The sequence below is a fragment of the Lepisosteus platostomus genome, chromosome 16, assembly GCF_059453375.1.
Source record: "Lepisosteus platostomus isolate fLepPlt1 chromosome 16, fLepPlt1.hap1, whole genome shotgun sequence".
NCBI classification, from domain to species: Eukaryota; Metazoa; Chordata; class Actinopteri; order Semionotiformes; family Lepisosteidae; genus Lepisosteus; species Lepisosteus platostomus.
The window spans coordinates 21,615,699-21,636,236 of NC_142626.1; the positions used below are offsets into that span (position 1 = coordinate 21,615,699).

The 20,538-nt window shown below is 43.3% G+C and overlaps 1 long non-coding RNA gene and 1 gene segment (V, D, J or C); one reads left to right on the forward strand and one right to left on the reverse strand.

Moving 5' to 3' along the window:
- The window catches only part of LOC148647027 (uncharacterized), a 173,093-nt gene extending 156,016 nt beyond the window's left edge, over positions 1-17,077 (forward strand). The window contains exon 5 of one of the 2 annotated variants that reach the window (XR_015927581.1): positions 16,634-17,077. This is a non-coding gene — a long non-coding RNA (uncharacterized LOC148647027). Of the gene's footprint in view, positions 1-11,328; positions 11,575-16,633 lie in introns of those variants that run through there. The other variant, XR_015927582.1, reaches the window with a different exon arrangement.
- Positions 1-20,538, reverse strand: part of LOC148647025 (Ig kappa chain V-III region MOPC 63-like) — a 482,291-nt gene that overhangs the window by 212,897 nt on the left and 248,856 nt on the right.

Sequence of the window (20,538 nt, forward strand, 5' to 3'; positions counted from 1 at the left end):
TCACAGCACAGAAACTGCTCTGGTCAAAGTCAATAACAATTTTCTAATAGCTTCTGATTCTGGTTCTCTTTCTATATTCATCCTTCTTGATCTTACTGCTGCTTTTGACACTGTTGACCATGAAATCTTACTTTCTCATCTTGAGACATTGTTTGGAGTTTCTGACACTGCTCTCAAATGGTTCAAGTCTTACCTCACTGATTGCTGTCACTTTTTTTCTCTAAATGGGTATAAGTCTGAAATGGGTCTTGTTAAGTCTGGTGTTCCTCAGGGCTCAATACTGGGCCCCTCGCTCTTCAGCATTTACATGTTTCCACTTGGTCAGCTTTTAAGATCACATGGCCTCAGCTATCATTTCTAAGCTGATGATACTCAAATATACATCCATACCAAACCTGACACTGATGTGGCTGTCTCTATTCTATCTAATTGAATCTCTGACATAAAAACGTGGATGACTCAAAATTTCCTTCATCTTTACTGCGACAAGACTGATGTCATGCTTATTGGCACCCCCCATTAACTTTGTAAAGCCAATCCTGTTACCCTATCTGTAGATGGTTCTGTACTTGAGCTTCAGCCTAAATTGAAAAACCTTGGGGTGATATTCGATTCTGGTTTAATATTCCACCCACATGTGCAGCATACGGTAAAAACATCTTTGTTTTACCTCAGAAATATCACTAGACTACATCCTATGTTATCACTAACTGTGGCTGAAAAGCTGAACAACACATTTGAGGTCCCTCGAATTGACTTCTGTAATGCTCTGCTCGTTGGGGTATCTAAATCTACATTAAACAAACTGCAGTATGTCCTAAATTCAGCAGCCAAAATCCTGACCAGGTTTGGTGCAAGTGATCACATTACTCCTATTCTTGAGTCCTTGCAATGGCTTCCTGTCAAATTCCGTGTGGACTTTAAAATCATCATGCTCACCTACAAGGCTCTTCATGGTTTGGCATCTCAGTACCTGTCTGAACTATTATCGCCCTCCCCCCCACCTCACAACCTTCGCTCATCTAACTCTGGTCTCCTAACTGTCCCCCAAGCCCGTCTACATTGTATGGGTGAAAGGGCCTTCTCCTCTTATGCCCCCAAGCTCTGGGACTCTCTGCCCAAGGATATCAGTCACCTTCTCTAAACTCCTTCAAATCCGGACTCAAAACCTTCTTCTTTAGAAGAGCCTCTACTTAACTGGTTCCATTCTTTTCCCTTCTGCTTCTACTTTTCTTTCTCTACCACCATCTATGGTCTCCTCTGTATATTGTAATTGTGTTTTATCTTGTGTATGCTTTTTCTTTATTGTAATTGTTATTCTGTAAAGTGCTCTGAGAAGCCACCTTTAAAGGTGCTTTATAAAATAAAGTGTATTATGGCAAGAAAGCGAAGACATCAACTCAGTTAGATGGGCCGAACAGCCAATTCTCATTTGTTACCTTTTTTATGGAAATATTACCTACAATTTACAATCTGTAATTCTGTTTTTAGTTAATAAATAAACAGATAAAATAAACATGTCATAGAGAACTGTGGAAAGGTGCTCAAGTGAAATTGAGACATTAAAGGTTTATGTCGATGAGAACACTTATTTTAAACATTTAAAATATAAATGTATATATATTTTATAAAGTATAAAATTATAAATTTAGTGAGATCCTGTACAGGATGCAAACATGCTTTATCAATATTGTCTATTATATATGCTGGATTACACCAAAGTTGCATCGACATACAGTATGTTTGCAACATGAGCATATACAGTAGTATCTGAAAACTGATTAAAAAATAATCCTTTTGACGCCTACTTTGGACAAGGAGGAGAAATCTTTGATGACTATTTGTAGCTATAATCTCATGTTTTTCCTCAGTCAGTTGTTAGAGGATTATACAGTATCACCCGAGCCACTTGCCTTAGATACATACTGTACATGTAACAGTATTAGAATATAGCCTGCAAGACACAGTAAGAGCCTTCATTAAGAAACATTTGCATAATACTGTATTGTAATGCTTAAGTTTCACAAGTGCTGAAAATGAATGAATTATGTATTAATAATGTAGATTAATTTCCTGAAACTTAGAACACATTGGGTTATTGGTACCTGTGCTTGATGGAAGGTTGTTCAGGACCTGGAGTCTGACAAATCAAGATACCGTGGGATTGCTGTTTGCTGTCCTTTGGAGCGTGAGATGTCTTCTGCTTAGAGTCACTCCTAAAGTTTCCTTTAGCTAAAACCGTGTTTCTCAAACTGTGGTACTCAGAGAGCCCCCAGGTGGTACGCCAGATGACTCTGGAAATTTGTTGTGTGCACTGAAAAATTGGGAATTAAAAATTGAATAATTACAAAATATGTAATTTTTTCATCTGTAATTAACTTAATCGGTTTCAGAAAGAAGAATGAGATGAGTTTTCATATTTTTTATTTTAATAAAATTAGTTTATATGTCAAAAACAAAGCCTACGTACTTAGCTACATTGTTACAGTGCACGCTAATACTCAAGTGATCAGACTCCTCTTGAGCTTTCAGAGACACAGCTTAGCGCCACATTCACCAACAGAACAAGTGATCAAAAATGAATTATTCGCAAAAATCAAGTACTATGTCATGGCTGAAAGGAATAGATGCCAAGAGTACTGACGCCAGCTCCAATAGATCATGCACACCCGTTGAGAACGAGGAGGATTATAAATAGGCCACTAGAGTTACCATATTTGAACATCAAAAAACACCTTGAGAAACGTTCCTATTGCCTTATATGTGAAGGGGGTGGGATGGAGAGGGTTTTCAAAATATCCCACATTTTATGTTCATTGGTAAAGTAACTGTGATGATGTTAAACTTTGTGAAATGCATAAGTCCCCTCTGCTGCAACAACAGTATCCTCTGTTTTGCTGCCAGAACTTATAAAACAATCTGTTAATTTGGTTGACGAACTCTCTCCTCAAATTGCCTTTGTGTTTGTCTGAGTCAATATGAGCTTGCAAGTCAAGTACACCTTTATTTGCCACGGAGACAAAAGTACCAGGCTTACACACCAAACATTCAGCGACCCAGTCTTCTCTGCCACTTCAAAAACACAGAAATGTATTTTTTAGTTCTGCTGTGAATTTACACTCTCACTTTGGCATTGTGTTTGAGGTTAGGGAAATGAGAAACAAAACAGGCCCAGTGGGCAATGATTCGTCGAATATACGTATGTTCACAGCGAAAATACGGCTATACATATATATACGTCGCTGCGTATAATCAACGTCGAATTGCAACCATAAAATCGACGACATTAATAAATGCATATATAACATCGAAAACACATCTAACACAGTGCCTGAGGCTTTTTACTGTATATATCGTGTGTGCCGCAACTACGAGTATACAGCACTCTGCACAGTGTTCGAAGTAAATTATATTCGCAGTAATTAATTTATTTACACGTGTATAATACATATAGTAATAAATATAATAAACATTGCAGGACACACGATATATAAAGTAAAAAGCCTCAGGCACTGTGTTAGATGTGTTTTCGACGTTATATATGCGTTTATTAATGTCGTCAATTTTATGGTCTGTAGGGGGATATCTGAAATTTTGAGGGGGGGGGGGATATTTCGGTTGAAACGGAGCTGTACGGTGCAGCTACCCAAATGAAATCTTGTAGCTATGCCATTGATTAGTGCTTCATGATAGAAGATAACGACTAGCAATCTGGTATTTGCGATGAAGTTCAGTTTCACATTTTTCGTCACTCTCGTGGTTTGTATTGCCTGGAGTGGAAAGTACCATAAGCGTTCATTTTTGCAGCTACATCAATGGAGGCTCTGAATTGTTAAGAAGAAATTGTTGTAAAACCAACAGAAAGCACAGACTGCTATAACTAGTCCTTGTTATATAACGATTTTAAGTATAATGATAAACTACTGCAAGGAATCGGTTCACCTGAGCAAACAGGATCGTAATGTTGACTCTCAATAACGACACTGATATGTGCAGTTCCTGGACGGATAGCCCTCCTGAACATCAAACAGTCCGAGTGACTGTTAGTGTCATTTAGTGTTGTCTGACCATTGACAAAGTACAACTATTTTTTTAGGGCGCAAATTAAGTTAGGTAAATCTTTTTGCCCAAAACTGAAGGGGCGACATCCTCCCTCCCCCCGTGATGCCAGGCCTGTCCCCATCCTATTCTATAATGTCATTATATATAATACCATACAACAGTGACCGATCCTTACTAACTGCATGCGTTAAAATTGCATATCAGCACATAGCAGGGGGCACATAGCCGCAATGTATTATCAATGTTAAATTTCAACCATAATATCAACAACATTAATAAACGCATACGTTGAGAAAATATCTAACCCAGCATATTTTCCGGTTATATACCACAATGCATTGCTAGTATTCGTTGGTCACCAATTTGGACACGTTTTTCAAACGTAGAAGATTGAAGTATTTATCTGCAAATATCTCAGCAATCCTCTTTTGACGAGTAAGTATGAATAAAAATAATAATACTATCTGAATACATACAGATCTTTCTTAATATTATTTTGATTAAAATAGTACGTTAATAAGCAAAAAATGGCACATAAAAATAGTGTGAATGGGGAAGATGACAAAAAATCGTTTTGCCATTTCTCTTATTATTCTTATTCTATGTTGTACTTTCAAACTTTTTTAATTAGGACAGACTTTATTGCTCAACTGCTATGATGCAAGCCAAATTTTATACATTTATTTCAGCTTTGAGCTTAGTATACTGTTCAGTTTTTAGATTATACCAAAGAAAATATTAATCATCATTTATTTGGGAAGTAATATTATATAATTTTCTCCTAGCTGCGGTGCTGAAGTCCCACCCTACATCAACAGAAAAATAAATAAAGGAGCACGCAATGTGTTACTTGAAGAATGCATATGCAAGGCAGGGGGCCAGGAGATCTGGACACTGAAAATAATAGGTTTTTGGTTCTAACTGTTAGGACAATTAGACAGGGTTTGCAAATAGTGGACAAAAATCATCTTAACTTCCATTGTAATATTTTTTTTTTCCTGGAAATATAGAAGTTGTACATTTTAACATTTATATTTGAATCAAAATGTGGTTTTGAGTTAGTGTGTTAATGTAATTAGTTTGTGTTTGTCATTACTATACTGTATATTGCCATGTTACCAGAATTTGTAGCTGAAGTTTAAGACTAGTTGTGTTTTTTATGATTATTGCCCGTATGTTGATTGTTGATTGATTGTATACAATGTATAATTTGAAATACATATTTTTCAGGTGTGAATGTGTATTTTCAGAATAAATTTCTAAACCAAATCATTGGCTTGATTTACTAGTTTCTACACCTGTAAGACCTATCTTTGATGTATAATAGACCTCTGCCCATATACGTATAATAGACCTCTAAAGCTATCCGTATAATAGACCTCTAACCATATACGTATAATAGACCTCTAAAGTTATCCGTATAATAGACCTCTAACCATATACTTATAATAGTCCTCTAAAGTTATCTGTATAATAGACCTCTAACCGTATACCTATAATAGTCTACAGCTTTAGAACATCTGGAAAAATTTAACAATAAAATAATAGTATCCTTACACTTATACAGTGTTTTTCTGGACACTCCACTTGAAGCGTTTTATAGGCTCCACCATGATGATGTGAAGGCAGCCATAGTGCGCCAGTACGCTCCCCACACGCCAGCTATCAGTGAGGAGGAGAACAGAGTGATAAACTTCAGAGAGGGGGGTTATTGGGAGGCAGTGATTGGTAAAGGCCAATGGGAAAATTGGAGGGGACACTAGGGGTAACACTCCTACAGTTTTCGAGAAATTCCCTGGATTTTTAATGACCATGGAAAGTCAGGACCTCAGTTTTATGTTTCATCCAAAGGATGGCAACTTTTGTACAGTCTAATGTCCTCATCACTATACTGGGGCATTGGGATCAACACAGACTGCAGGGTGAGCGACTCCTTCTGGCCCCACTAACACCTCTTCCAGCAGCAACCCTAGCTTTTCCCAGGAGATCTCCCATCCAGGCACTGCCCAGGCTCACACCTGATTCTGTAATGAATGTTACTGCACCTCTCACCCACCACGGCACCCCCTGTTTTTAACCCAGTCCGCTGGTGAGACACAGTAAACGTTTAGCTATCTCCATTAATGCCTTGTCTATTCCCACTTCCCTCTCAGGGGGCTCATCTACACTTGACCTTCTTGCTTTTATCTATTCAGGGGCCATTTCCTAGACCTCTCCTTGGCTTGCTCCTGAAATATTCCCTTAATCTCCGTTCGACCCCCTCTTCATGTGCAGACCCTCGATGGATCCCCTGTTTCCCCAGGTGTCATTAGTTGGCAGACCTCACCATTATCTTTTCAGAGCGGCGCCCTTCATCAGGAGCTTATATCATTTTACCTCCTGGAGACACCACATCATCCTCTGGTCTTGGGATTCCCCTGATTACAAAAGCATGATCCTCAGATTTTCTGGACTAGGGGTGAGTTGCTAGCTTGGGCTCCTCATCCTCCCTGCATATTACACGGATCTATCTGAAGCCTTCAGCAAACAAAATACATTGTCCCTGCCTCCCCATGTGCCATCAATTTCCTACAGGGTGTTTTGCCCAAGAGGGATAATTTTTTTTTCTATCAAAGTAAACTTTATTCCATAGAAAAATGTTCCACAAATGTAAACACTGTCCCAAACTATACAATCTCTAACAATATCAAACTATCATGCAATAAAAACTTTCCAAACTAGATGATTGTCCATTATCAATCAGTGCAAGTGGATGATGGGGCCGGATTTGTGCAATGAAATAGTCCTTCCAAGCCCTACTGTTTGCTTTTGCCAATTTGCCTGTCCCGGCTCTGAAACTGCAGAGCAGGAGCTCAGGGAACAGGAATTTCTTATTTATTGTTGTAGTCTTCTTATTTATTGTTATTGTCATCCTGTAAAGCACTTTGAGAAGCCACTTTTAAAGGCACTATATAAAATAAAGTTTATTATTATTATTATAATTTCCTTGTTAGTCCCTGTACAGGGCCCAAAGTCCTTTCCAGCACTCTCTCGCCACAGGGAAGCCCCATTTGGCAATACCGTGCTTCATCCTCCTTCTGGATTCCGCCAGGATCCTCTCCTCCAGTTCCTTCACTCCCCACTCTGTGTTGTGCCGGATGAGAGTGTTCCTCATTCCTTATTTTGTTAGGAACAGCAGCAGCCACAGCAGGAACTGTGTCCCCTTGTCCAATCCGGTTGGTTCCAGCCCCAGCAGAATGCACTGGTAACTGAGCACGCTCCCGCACCCAGGAGTTGCATATTTTTGTCCATTCATTTGGCCCCACACCGCTTTAGTGAAGTGGCAGCTCCAGAACACGTGTTCCTGGGTCTCCTCGACGAAACACATGTCCCTGGGGCAATGCAGATTCCTGGTGATCGAGTGTCTGTACAGGACCTCTCTGGTTGCCAGCCTCTTGTGTACTGCAATCCAGTTGAGGTCCTTCAGCTTGTTGTCCAATTTCTTCAGCTGCATCCTTTCCCATACCTGTCTGGGAACCCGCAGCTTTTCGTCAGCATCCAGTTCTACCCTCACCTCCTTGTACAGGGCTCTGTGGTTGGTGCAGAGCTCTGGGTGTCTCGTGGACTCGCTCCACTGGCTCCACTTGACAGCGTGGGTCGCCAAAGCCTTACAAAGTACTTGTACTTGTGGTGGATGGGCTCCCTCAGTGCCCGACAGGTTGTAGAATAGGATACAGTTGAGTTTCAGGGGGAAATGTGGCATATCCGGTTTCTCATGATGTACACATACCTGCTTCCTTAGACGAACTTGAAGACCATCGCTTGCAGCACTATCTGAGTCTGGCCGGCTGTGGGTACACCACCGCCAGGTAAACCAAAGCCGGCAGGATGTCTGCTTTCAATACCATCACTTTTCCCGTGAGGGACAGCGACCGCGTTTTCCACAGACCCAGCTTCACGTTCACCCTGACGATCCTCTCGGTCTAGTTGAGGGTCTCGTTGTCCTGGCTCTGGAACGAAACCCTCAAAATCTTGAGGGGCCCCATGCAGAGCTCGAGACCTTCCAGCACTGTCGTCTTGTCCTTCCAGGGTTCAAAGAACTTTAGTTTGATCTTTCGGTGGTTGAGTTTCGACCCCAAGGCCCTGGAGTATTGCTCCAGGACCTGCAGGGCTCTCTTCAACCCGCGTCATACAGCGTCATGTCATCTGTGTACCAGGAGATCTTTAGGGCTTCCCCCGCGTCTCCCGGTATCGCCAGGCTATCGATGACAGGGTCATAACTCACCGCCTCTTCTAATGGATCTGTGAAGAGAACATAGAGAAGAGGTGAAAGAGTACACCCTTGTTGTACTCCGGACTCCTGGGGAATGAAATCCCCCAGGTTTCCATTTATATTGACCCTGCTGCCCATGTCAGAGTACAGTATCTTTATCCAGCGGCTGAAACTCTCTCCAAAACTGAAGCATTCCAGCACTCTGAACAGATAGCTGTGGTTTACTCGGTCGAAGGCTTTCTCCTGGTCCAGGTTCAACACCATCATGGGCACGTTCTGGTCCTCAGAATCTCCTGTGCTACCTTCATCAGATCTTTCACCAGGGTGTCCCAGAAGCAGGTGTAGAATTCCTTGGGGAGTCCATCTGGCACCAACACAACAACGCCACTCTCAGCTCCTCTGCCGTAATCGGACCCTCCAAGTCCTTCCTCACCTCCTCTGGTACTCTCCCCCCTTCAGAAAAGCATTGCCTGCTTCTTCCTCTGTCTGCTTTTCTGAATAGACCTCTCTGTAGAAAGCAGTCACCGCTTCTACTTTGTTACCCTTGTCCAGCACTTCCTCTCTATCTCCCCATCTCAGGCTGTGGATGACCCTTTTCTTCTGGGCTCCCTGGATCTGATTAAAGAAATAAGAGGAACAGGTTTCATTATTTTCATAGTGCTCCCTCTGTACCTTGAACAGGAAAGCCCTGGCGGTGTACAGGTTCCGGAGCCTCTCCGTCAGGGCCCGTGCCCAGGCTGAATCAAAGGCTCCTGCCACATTCGCTGAGCTGTACTCCTCCTCTAGTTGTCTCTGGAGCCGCACAGCTTCCTTCCTCTCCCTGGCTGCCTTCCCAAAGGGGGGAGAATTTACCCCCTCTCACAGGGGGAACTGGAAGCCCTGAAAGAATACATCCAGAAGGCACTTTAGGCGGGTTTCATATGCACCTCTTCCTCTTGTGCTGGCTTGTGCCTGATTTTTTTTGTAGGAAAGGACGGTGGCCTCTGTCTATGCATTGATTATCAAGGCCTAAATGCAATCACAATAAAAAATCGCTATTCCCTCCCACTCATTCCATCAGCCTTAGAATCTTTTCAGGGAGCTGCAATTTTTACCAAGCTGAATCTCCGCGGGGTGTATAACCTAATAAGAATACGGGAAGGGGATGAAAGGAAGACTGCTTTTCTAACCAAGATTCAAAATCCATCCAAAATATTGTATTTAAAATACCATGCAGGATTTACCTTGCCTTTAAATATTCATCAGACTTTGCATAAAATACCAGAAGAACGTGCATGCATGTATGGGTTTCAGAAGTTGGAGTAAATGCATCTCCCCAAGGGAATGAGGTGCCATGAGAATAGGAACTGCAAAGGTATTAAATATTAAGTTCTGAAGATCTTGTTTGATCCTTCATGATTCTTTTAAACTTGTATGAAACCCACGAAATTAGTATGCTATTTTCGATGCAAAAAGACACCTACTTTGGAAATTCGTGACTTACTTCCCACAAGACTTAACACTGAATTGGCATAGTCACATTACAGTACAAATCAACTCATCGTATCTTTAATTGCAAGAATGGTCTGCTAATAAAAGCATCAAATATACAGTGGTGTGAAAAAGTGTTTGCCCCCTTCCTGATTTCTTTTTTTTTTGCATGTTTGTCACACTGAAATGTTTCAGATCATCAAACAAATTGAAATATTCGACAAAGATAACACAAGTAAACACAAAATGCAGTTTTTAAACGAAGGTTTTTATTATTAAGGGAAAAAAAATCCAGCCTTGTGTGAAAAAGTTGTAGCAGCAATGCTTGTTATTAAGACAGAATTAAGTGTTTTGGTGCTTTCCCAAATGAGGCCTCATCTCTCTGTTCATCTCTATGGTGCAGCCACAGAGAAGCTATTCATGCAGGCTGATTTAAAGATGTTTTCTTTTGATAAGGGACAGCTCCCAAAGGGGGATGCACTTAGCTAAGCCTGGCTATCATGATCAATGGTCATCCATTGGCGCCTATCTGTCTAGGGAGTGCCAGATGGACATCTGGACTGCATTCCTAAGTGTCAGGAGTAAATGACTCATATCTCACCTTGATCAACCAATCAGGGACTGGTAGGGCCGAGTAACCCACGTGGGACTCTGATGCCAATGGAACTTTCAGCCAATCAACGAGCTGAAGTTCATCCAGGTAAAAACAGGCAACACAGAGAGCCTGTAGTGTAGAATTCTGTGGACTTTTCTAAAGGGAATTCAAAGGAGAATTCCAGGGCAGGACGGCCCAGGAGCAGAAGGCTCCCAAGGGCAGGACATTCTCGCAGCGCGCCTCCTGACCATCCTGAGACTCAGCCCGGACAACCACGGAACGGCCAGTGTGTCCGAGTGCCAGAACTTTCCTTTGTTCTAAGAGTCTAGAGCGGAGGTTGCCAGAGAGTAACCAGAGGATCCACCCAAGGTTAGCACCAGCAGCAGGCCTCGTGAACAGGTCAGAACTGTGGACAGCTGAATCACTATTCAGAACTAGCTCTTCATCAGGAACAAACCGGTCCTCTTCCTGACTTGCTGGGACCCACAGTCATCTTTTCTCCTGTGCACAAACTTTGCTAGTTAAAGCTGAAGAAAGATGTGAAGATGGGGGTTTGAATTTAATCTTTTCTGTAGGGGGTTTAGACTTCTAAGTCACAAGCTGGGGTTTATGGCAGGAAAGGGGGTTAACTGATAATGATTGCATATGCAAGCTAGGAACCCCCCTGGGTGTAATGTTAAACTGACCATTTGCCCAGAACATCGTAAACTGGCCAAATACCATGAACCCCCCTCTTTACCATCAGACCGAGTGACGTCAGAAACGGAGAAGAAAACACTATATAACCCAAAAGTTTGTACCAGTACGGGGAACAATACTTCGGTTTTGTTGTTTCTTGCGGGAAACAAGACTTCGGCTTTATTGTTCCTTGCATGCAATAAACTCATCTGTTTTACTTCATCTCGGGATCAAGAACCTTATTTCTTCTGTTACAACAAATTTGGCGTAGTCGGCGGATGCTCCAGAAGGCGCAGAACTTCCCATCGGCAGGAGAGACGGTCAGCGCGCACATAACTAAGAGGTAAGGACTCCTCTTTTATTTAAAAGTCCCGACTCTCTCTGACCGATTGGGAAATCTCTGCTCCCTGCGAGAATCGCCCGAGATGACGGAGTAAACGTGAGTTTCTGAATTCCTCTGGCCCGGGGAAGGCACCGGTGTATGTAATGGGTTGTTTGCTGTAAGCCCAGAATTTGGTCTGGCAAGGGTTCCGCGGTATTGTGTACAGGCGTTCGAAGCTGGTGTGGGCCTTAATTGCGCCCGGAGTTCTGAAGGTCAGAACTGGTTTGGGCCTTAATTGCGCCCGGAGTTCTGAGGCTCAGAATCGGTGTGGGCCTTAATTGCGCCCGGGGTTCTAGAGCAAGTGGTGCATTAAATGCACGTAGTTCAGGACTGGTGTGGGCCTTAATTGCGCCCGGAGTTCTGAAGGTCAGAACTGGTGTGGGCCTTAATTGCGCCCGGAGTTCTGTGGCTCGGGATCGGTGTGGGCCTTAATTGCGCCCGGGGTTCTGGAGCTGAGTGGTGCATTAAATGCACGTATAATCCAGGATTGGTGTGGGCCTTAATTGCGCCCGGGGTACTGAGATTAGCTACGCCTTGATCGTGCACAGATTGGCCCTACTGAATGAGCTGTTACCTCACACACGACAAAAGTAAATCTTAAAGAAACCAAACATGTGTGCTAATTGGGTGTTTGAGAAAGTGGTGGAAGTATCTGATTACATATCGGAAAAGTGTAAATTGACTGAAAGGGAAGAGAAATATAGGAAGAAGCTCAGTCTGTCAGAAGGAGTTTGGGGCGAAGATGCCTGTAAAAAAGCGTATGAACATTGGAACAAAAACAAAGATTTAGCTGCAGCCCTGGTGTCCGGCCGACACCTGAGGTGGCAGATTAGCATGAAGGAGAAATCAGAATGGGAAAAAAAGAGAAGGAGTTCACAGAAAAAATAAAAGCGTTAAATGAGAGAAAAGATAATTTATTCGCGGCAAAAGAGGTACTAGAAGAAAAGCTAAAAGAGGCAGTACAGGAGAATGTGAAACTAAAGAAGGAATTAACTCCTGGTCACGCTGCACTGGTAAATGTGCTACAGCCGGTGACTAAGTTATATCTTGCTCTCCCACAGGGGAACAAACAGGCAGGAAACAAAAATAATTGGGATCAATTCCCACAGTGGCCATATGGAGATGGGGGGTCTGATTGGGATAACACTTGGTATGAGTGTGATAAAGACGGATCAGGGTCTCCCATATTAGAGGGAGGGCGCCCGCAGGTCTGTACTCTCACTCGAAGTGGGAAAGGACTTGATGTAGCAGGGGCTGGCGCCGTTGATGACAGCGCCACTCTTACTCCGTCTCGCACCCCGCCGAGGGGGTCCGTTCTCGCACCTACCTTCCCTGAACCCCCAATACGATCAAATCCAAAACCAGAGGATATTGACCGGTGGGCTAGAGAAGTACCGCACCCAAAATTAGGGATGCAGCGAACCTGGAGTGTGCTTCAGGAATTAAAAGATACTTATGGTATCTCCCCCCTGACTGCCGCTATGATCCTCAGAAGGACAGGGGAAAAGCGTGTCGGAGAACTTAAACAATTGTGTGAGGATAACGGCAGGGGAGGGCGATGGGAATGGGTTTGGCGATGGCTTAAACAAAATTATCCACCAAAGACAGATTGGAAAAAGATATCTGCGTGTCAGCAAAAAGAAAGCGAGGATGTGGCTGACTTCACTGACCGCTTCGTCACACTCTGGCTGGAATGCTCAGGACTGAGTGACGAAGATGATGTGAATAGCGACGCCTCTGCTGTGATTAAACAAATTTATTTGGGCGGTCTTAAGCCTGATATAGCCAAAGCCCTTCAGTTAAAAGAGCCCGAAATAGGGCAAGATACGACCAAACAATTTGAGGAAATAGTTAAAATGGCACGGCAAATCGAGAGAAATATGTATGCTAAGGTGCGGGCAATTCAAACAGGGTGGACACCCCCCATACTGGAGGGTGGAGCTGGCCCTGACACCCGACTAAATCCAAAAGGCGAAATTACAACTCGGTGCCATTATTGTAAAAATTTGGCATTGGCAAAAGAATTGCAAAAAGCGATTAGCCAGTGAGGGCAGGATTGGAAGATACCGAGATCCCCCTTTCAATCCCTCGAATCGAGAGGGGCAAAAAAACCTGTTGTCACAATTACAGGATTTGAGCGAAGCAGACAAACGCGCTATCAGGGAGCTTTTAAACTAGGACTCCCCCTAGTGGCCTCCCTACGCCTATCTCAGGAACTGAGTGAAAAAGAGCTCAAATTACAATGCACGATTAATGGGATTCAAATGTCACTTTTATGGGACACTGGGGCTCAATTATCGTGTTTATCTGAACAGTCAGCCAAACGGTGTGGTGTCATGTTCACAGGGAGGGAGCTGGAGGCCACTGGTGTAGGGGGTAATCGAATAACACTCAGAGAAACTCAAAAACTCAAGATTAGACTAGGAGATGGGGAGGTAACATTTAATGCTGTCATGTGGGTAGGATCTACTCCAGATCTGTTGGGATGGGATGCTCTGAAATACCTACAAGGGGTTACATTAACCGTACATGAGGAGAGGGTGGAGGTAAACATCTGGTCCCTCCAAAAAAACGAACTAAAAGGGCATTCAATTTGGACTATGGATAAGGACCAATGCGGGCTTCTGGATATGGAACCCGCCACATTTACTGGGAAATCCCCGCCATACACAAAGCCATATAAAATCAACAAAGAGGCGGAGGAAGGGGTTCGACCAGTAATACAAAAACTATTGACTCAAGGCATTGTACGAAAAACACATAGTACAAGCAACAGTCCAATATGGCCCGTAAAGAAAGCCAGCGGAGCATGGCGATTCACAGTTGATTACTCAAAAGCTAATCAACACATCAACCGTCTCACCCCCTTAGTAGCAGACCCCTCTGCTATTTTTCAACTACTGACCCCTGAGCACCAGGTGTTTTCAGTAATTGACATGGCTAATGGGTTCTGGTCTGTTCCTCTACACCCAGAGGTACAAGATTGGTTCGCTTTTGTTGTAGATGGAGAACAATATACTTGGACCAGGTTACCACAGGGGTTTCATAACAGCCCCACCGTGTATCACATGGCACTTCGGAGGCATCTCCGGGAATTGCCTCAAGTGTCCTCCGTCGTTATCCAATATGTGGATGATATTTTAATCGCGTCTCCTGACGAGGAAACCCACAAGAAGGACCTCCAAATTATTCTCAACCATTTGGTTAAAAAAGGACACAAGGCTAGTTATAGCAAAGCACAGTTATGCCTAGACACCGTAATTTACTTGGGACAAAAGATTAGTCAGGGAAAAAGGGAATTGACAGAAGATCGGGCCCAGGCAATCCGAACACACCCTAGTCCCAATACGGTGAGAGAGCTCCGATCATTTCTGGGTCTGTGCAATTTCAATAGAAATTGGGTTGATGCTTTTTCTGAAAGGGCCAAACCACTTACAGACCTATTAAAGGGGGGAGGGAGGTCCCTTGATCCTATTGCTTGGAGTCCTGAAGCTGAACATGCTTTTAATGATTTAAAACAAGCTCTGTTACAGGCTCCTGCATTGGGGTTTCCTCAGACAGATCAACCATTCTACCTCTACGTAAGTGAAAAGAATGGATTTTGGACAGCTGTACTAACACAGGAACATGGGGGTAGGTACCGCCCGGTACGGTATTACTCTGGATCCTTGGACGAGGTAACCAGGGGCTGGGGACCATGTCTACGAGCCATTCAGGCCGTCTGTCTAACAGTACAGGCAGTCAATAACATAGTGCTAGATCAACAACTGATTGTTCGATGCCCACATGCGGTACACACCCTCATGTCCCTGAATCGGGTCAGTCAGGTTAATGCGATACGATGGAGCAAGTGGCAGGTCTTGTTAGAGGCTCCAAATATTACCATTGAACGTGAAGGAGCTCTAAATCCAGCCACATTGTTACCTGACCCATCAGAAGCCTACATGTTAGAACACAGCTGTGATGTTTGGGCAATGGGAGAAGATGAGGGCATCAAAATAGCCGAGCAACCACTAAGGAATGAAGACCTCATCCTCTTCACTGTTGGAACTTCATTCATAAATTCTAGAGGGGAGAGGAAAGCGAGTTGGGCTGTGACTACAGAACATGATATCCAATGTGGGGGAAGATTTGAGGTACCCACGTCAGCACAGCGAGCTGAACTGAAAGCTTTGGTGGAAGCCTGTAAATTAGCAAAAGGCAAGACCACCACAATATACACAGACTCACGATACGCATTTGGAGTATGCCATGACTTTGGAAGGTTATGGAGTAATAGGGATTTTTTAACCTCTGCTGGCACTCCGGTAAAGAATGCAGATCTGGTGTCTGAGCTGCTTGCGGCTCTCCAACTCCCAAAGCAGGTAGTCAAATGTAAGGGCCACAGCAGAGAGGACACTCCCGAGGCCAGGGGCAATAAGCTGGCAGACTGGACAGCACGTCAAGCTGCCCTGGGGCAATGGGAGGAGTGGGCTATAGAAAAACCTCTTCAGATTATTTCAGTTTGCACAGTGAACATACAGGCACTCCGGACGGAACAGCTCAGCGAGCTCCAGGCCCAGGCTCCAAGGATTGAGAAATGGACCTGGATGGAACGCAATGTGGGGCTGCAGAAGGATGGGACCTGGAGGTGCCAGCGTACAGGCAGACCCGCCTGTCCCAAGCAACTAATGCCCTACCTAGCACAGCAAATACACTCCACAGGGCACCCAGGTGTTAGCCAAATGACTCGACGCTTTGCTCAGAGCTGGGTGGGCACAGGCTTCACACCCTTCGCAGCTGATGTGGTACAACGCTGTGGAGAGTGCCAAAAAGCCTCTGGAGCACCGCCGGTTCGGGCTCCTAATCTTCGACGTCCTGCACCCGAGGGGCCCTTTAGACACTGGCAAATAGACTATTGTTCACTGCCACCCTGTAAAGGGAAAACAGGCCTCCTAGTGATGGTGGACCAGTTTTCTAGATGGGTGGAGGCTGTCCCTGTCAAACTAAATTGACAAAGTACCAGCTGGGAGGGATCCCCTGGGTGGATGCATTGCCCGCCGTACTGTGCAGCATCCGGGCTGGGACAAATCGAATAGTGGGGCTGAGCCCGTTTGAGGTGATCACGGGGCGTCCCATGAGACTGAATGACTCTCCAGGACATGACAGAGTAGGCTTGAGTATACTAAATGATTCTCTGTTACAGTATTGCAAGTTGCTGACAGAGGCCACCCAAGGAGCCCGCGAGCAGGTCCTGGAGGCGTGGGGACCACCACCTGAAGGAGGGCACGACCTCATCCCAGGAGAGTGGGTGAGGATCAGGAAATTTACTTCACAGGTTCTCCAGCCCAGGTGGGACGGACCCTACCAGATCCTGTTGACAACCGAGTCTGCGGTTCGAGTGGAAGAAAAAGATCGCTGGATCCATGCGTCACACTGCCGACGAGCCTCATCCCCAGACCCAGAATGAAATCATTTCTGTCAATAATGATAATTGTTGCTGTAGGACTATGTTCCGCAGGGATTAATGATCATCTCTCCCACAAAGGAGAACATGGAATTAATTCCTTTTTAGGCCTCTCCTATCTGACAGCTAAGAAAACCAACCAAAGTGCCTGCTGGGTGTGTGCCGCATTACCCAAATATGTACAGGGAGGACTTCCTTCTCGAGGAAGTCATAGGCATGATCATTTGGAGGGATAATTTAGGAGATTTTAATATGACAAACTATGGGGGTTGCCATAACACGACTTTAACCTGCACAACATTACAATATCTACAGGAGCGAGGCTTAGAGCCCACGAGTTTCACAGGCTCTTACGCTCCTAAATATAACAGAAGCCATACACCACCATACCTGACTCTAAATAAGGAACGTGAGGGAAACATATGTTTTCAGCACACTAATGGTCTGCACTTGGTTGGATGGAGTCGTTGCAACCTTACCATCGCTGCAAATATATCCACCTCTACCTTTCAAATTCCAGGATGGGATCGGCACACCCCACAATTCGGTATAAGTTTCTTATTTTCAGAGGCATGGGGAGCGCCAAACGGAACATATTTCATTTGTGGAAAACGAGCCTACCCATGGTTGCCAGCCCAGTGGTCTGGCTCATGTTACTTAGGATATGTGGTTCCTCATATCTGTGTTCAAACCCACAGCCCCTTCGGACCTAACCACAGACCACAAAGAAAATTGGCTGATTGGGAATATTATTTAGGTATAATATTTCCACAAGCCGGCATGAACTTTCTGAGTCGAGAGTTAATTCAAATGGCCTCGACTTTAGAAGAATTAGCAAATTCTACCTCATCTAGTCTGAAGGCTGTTAATGATGAGATGGTAGCCCTCAGAACAGTGCCCATGCAGAACCGACTAGCTTTAGATTATGTACTGGCGGCCCAAGGAGGAACTTGTGCAGTAATTGGCACTGAATGCTGCACATATATCCCTGATAATTCTGAGCACATCTCAGATCTGGCCCAACACATTTACAATGAGGGACAGAAATATCAGGACTATTATACTGAAAATTGGGGAATTGGATCTTGGGTAAAGTCTGTGTTTGGGGCCTGGGGCGGAACTTTTTTACAGTGTTTATTTGTAGGAATAGTATTGTTTATATGTATAATTGTAATCATCACGTGCACAAAAACATGTATCACATCTTGCCATAACCGTGGAACGTACAATGTCATGGCAATACATACCTGTTCGCCTAGAAAGGAAAGATCTGCCCTGACATTGTATGTATAAAAATAGGCTACACTGACGTATGCCATATTTTATAAGGGGGGAATGAAGAAAGATGTGAAGACGGGGGTTTGAATTTAATCCTTTCTGTAGGGGGTTTAGACTTCTAAGTCACAAGCTGGGGTTTATGGCAGGAAAGGGGGTTAACTGATAAGGATTGCAGATGCAAGCTAGGAACCCCCCTGGGTGTAATGTTAAACTGACCATTTGCCCAGAACATCGTAAACTGGCCAAATACCATGAACCCCCCTCTTTACCATCAGACCGAGTGACGTCAGAAACGGAGAAGAAAACTGTATATAACCCAAAAGTTTGTAACAGTACGGGGAACAATACTTCGGTTTTGTTGTTTCTTGCGGGAAACAAGACTTCGGCTTTATTGTTCCTTGCATGCAATAAACTCATCTGTTTTACTTCATCTCGGGATCAAGAACCTTATTTCTTCTGTTACAACAAATTTAGTGTGTTCTGATCTTCATCTATGTCATAATAATAGATAGGTACACTCTGATTTAATAAATAACACACAAAAACAACTGTACGTTTTCTTGTCTATATAGAACACATTGTTTAAACATTCTCTGTCTATTTTTAAAAAAAGTATGTGAACCTCTTGGATAATGATCTCTATTAAAGGAAGTTATTGGAGTCTGGAGTTCCCAATCAATGAGATGACAGTCAGGTGTGAGTTTGAGCTATCCTGCCCTATAAAAAAATCCATAATGTTTGGTTACCAACAGAATCTGCTCTTCATAACAAAGAAATGTTGAAGTGAAACATTGCTTGATTGTAAGGAATCCAAGTGATGAGGTATGAGGATCCTATGCATTTGTTATTACAGTGTGGCTTGGCAACAGCTCATTGTCTGACCGAATTGTGACACAGGGGATGTTCAGGTCAACCCAGTCCATCGCTGAAGTACAGCTCCCCTCTATTGAGGACATTTTTTACAAGGCCTGGAGTATTGCTAAGGATTACACTAATCCTGGTTTCTAATTTTTCCCTCTCCTGCCCTCTGGTAAGTGTTATAGGAGCATAAAGGCATGTATTGTACCTCCAGATTCAGAGACAGTTTCTTCCCTCAAACTGTCAGATTATTGAATTCTACCTCTAAAACCGACTCGCATGGATGTTATTTTACTTTATTGTGACAGCTGTGGTTCTGTGTTTAGGTTTAATGTTAGGTTAGTGTCTTTGTATTGGAGCATATACGCAAATAAGCACTTCACTTGTGTGTATGACAAATAATCTGAACTGAGTTTCTACCAGTTACATGGAACATGTTCAAGCTCACTGATAACACTATTCTCACAGGGCATATCACAAACAATGATGAACAATTATTTGTCCTTAAGAGGAGGGGTTTACGAACGTGACATTTACCACTGTACATCAATGGTCAGACTGAAGTGGTGGTGGAGAATTTGAATTTCCTAGGCATCACCATCTCCCACACTCTAAATGGGAGGTCTACACATCCATCATGGTCAAGAAAGCTCAACAGATGCTGTTCTTTCTGAGACAGTTAAAGACGTTTGGAGTGTCACAGAAAGCAATGACCCTCTTTTACAGAGATCTGTCATTGAGAGTATTTTGTCCATCACTGTGTGGGATGGAAACACTTCAGCCCTACTGGTGTGTGTTTAAGATGGTGTGTGAATTTTTTGGGTGGATGTATTCTACTATTGTCTTTACTATTGTCTTTGTTGACATGTTGTTTATTTGTATTGTATGTCTTTAAAGGTATGAGCTGACCAAACCAAATTCCATGCAGCTGGTTGTTATAGCAAGTAAGCAAACACATCAACTGATTTAGATGGGTCTAACAGCCATTTCTCATTTGTTACCCTTTTTAGGGAATTATTGCCTATGATTTGCAATCTGTAATTCTATTTTTAGGTAACAAATAAATAAATGAAACAAATAAAATAACCATGTCATAGAGAACTGTGGAAAGGTGCTCAAGTGAAAATGAGACATTAAAGGTTTACAATGAGAACACTTATTCTTAACATCTGCACGCAGAACAGAATATCACATTTAGTGACAACACAAGAGATACAGGATGCAAGCATGCATTGTCAATATCATCAATACTATATGCTGGATTATACCAAAGTTGCATAGACATTTTTCTGGAACATGAGCATATAGTAGCTGAATACTGATGAAAAAATAAACCCTTTGATGCCTACTTTGGACAAGGAGAAATCTTTGATTACTATTCTTGTCCTTTTTTTTTGCTAAAATCTCATGTTTTTTTCAGTCAGTTGTTAGAGGATTGTACAGTATCATCTGAGCCACTTGTCTTAGACACATACTGTATGTCATTGTAATAGCATATAGTCTGCAAGAAACAGCAA